The following is a 2,020-nucleotide window of genomic DNA, read 5'->3' as shown; positions in this document are numbered from 1 at the left end:
GTCTATCTGAATCTCTGTGAGTTCAAAGCCACACTGGAAACACCCATGCATGGTGACACACACCTTTAATCTCAGAAAGTGACAGCAGAAAGCAGAAAGGTATATAAGTCATGAAAACCAGGAACTAGAGTCTGTTAAGCTTTTAGCCTTTTGAGCAGCTGTTTAGATGAGATCCATATGGATGAAGACACAGAGGCTTCCAGTTTGAGGAAATGAGATCAGCTGAGGAATTGGCAAGGTGAGGTTAGCTGTGGCTGGTTCTGCTTCTCTGATCTTCCAGCATTCACCCCAATAACTGGCACTGGGTTTGCTTTTATTAATAAGACCTTTTAAGATTCATGCTGCAGGGACCCATCTACATGGGCCTTATTCACACCAAGACTGTGAAGAAGGTGGCCCAGGTCATTATTGAGAAGTACTACATGCGCCTGGGTGGAATGACTTCCACACCAACAAGTGCATGTGCGAGCAGATGGCTATTATCCCCAGCAAGAAACTCTGCAACAAGATAGCTGGCTATGTCTCACATATCTGATGAAGAGGATTCAGAGAGGTCCTGCGAGAGGTATCTTTATCAAGTTGCAGAAAGAAGAGAGAGAAAGAAGAGATAATTATGTTCCTGAGGTCTCAGTCCTGGATCAGAACATTGAGGAAGATCCTGATACCAAGGAAATGCTGAAGCTTCTGGACTTTGGGAGCCTCTCTAAACTGCAGGTTACTCAGACTGAAGTTGGGATGAATTTCAAAACACCACATGGAGCCGTTTGAATCTGTTCTGTCATATTTTCAATAAACTTGAAAACAACAACAAAAAAATTGGTAGTCAGTAGTAATGGGAAGTACCTTAAAAGCTGGATATGATTCCATGACATTGTTCAGGCCAGTCTTTTTTGGTCAAATGCAAGTAACTGTAGGTGTTTTAAGTTTATGACTATAATTTGTATAATGTGCCAAGAGACTATGATTTTGTAGCCCCTCCTCCTGTCTTCTGGCTTTTTCATTCTTCATGTCACCTCCTCCATGATGTTCCCTGAGCCTTAGAGGGCATAGTATAAAGTCTTGTTTAGGGATGTGCACTCAGCTATCACTTATTCTAAGCTTCATGGCTACTCAACTGTCTCTGCATTCACTAAAGACGCTTCTCTGAATATGGATGAGAATCGCTATTGTCTACATGTATAAACACAGATATTTAGAAGACAAATGATAGTATCTCGATTTAGTTAATCAACTAAAATTTAAGTTACCCCTTTGGACCTGTGACCTTCTTTGATATGGGTGGTTGATTAGGTTTACAGAATGGGTTGCCTCCTGTGGAGGAGGCTTCATATTCAATCAGAGGGTGCTAGGTTACCCATACAACAGTGCATCGTCCATGGAAGGTTGATTGTGCAGTTCACAGGGTTCACGGCTAATTAATGTTGATATCCTTGTTTCCTCAGTTGCATGCATAGAACTCATTTGAAAGCTAGCCAGTGGAAGAAAATTTCAGACTAAAGTCCCAATTTGTTCTTCTTGAAACCAAAGTGTGTGGAGTGTTCACCATTTGGTCTGGTACTCTTGTTCTGCTGAAGATTTGTAATCACAGAGTTTTTTTGATTGCTTATTCAATTATTTCAAGTGAATTTGGAAAATTAAATCTACCACTAACAAGTTACATTCTTAATACTTTCTCCAACTAAGAATGGTTTGTAATAAAGTGGTCTGAACTAAGTAAACAAAGTGTAATGATTTATCCTTATTACCATTATATATATATATATATATATATATATATATATATATATGTGTGTGTGTGTGTGTGTGTGTGTGTGTGTGTGTGTGTGTTACCTGTTAGTGAAGATAATTCTTGGATTAAAGAGTCAGAGATCTGAGCATTCTATATTCTCTTATTCTCTACACTTTGTCCAGCTGAAGGATTCTATATTAATCTGTATTTACTGCAAAAAGAAGCTTCACTGATGAGTGTTGAGAGATGCATTAATCTATGTGTTTAATGATAAGTCATCAGAAGTTGGTT

At 38.9% G+C, this 2,020-nt stretch overlaps 1 pseudogene; it reads left to right on the top strand.

The window, feature by feature from the left end:
* Positions 1-359: 359 nt before the first annotated feature.
* On the top strand, positions 360-768 carry LOC114696286 (annotated as a pseudogene).
* The last annotated feature ends 1,252 nt before the right edge of the window (positions 769-2,020 follow it).

The sequence above is a fragment of the Peromyscus leucopus genome, chromosome 2 (assembly GCF_004664715.2).
Source record: "Peromyscus leucopus breed LL Stock chromosome 2, UCI_PerLeu_2.1, whole genome shotgun sequence".
Lineage (NCBI taxonomy): Eukaryota > Metazoa > Chordata > Mammalia > Rodentia > Cricetidae > Peromyscus > Peromyscus leucopus.
Note: the sequence above shows the minus strand (reverse complement) of the source record. Positions and strands in the feature narration are given on the sequence as shown.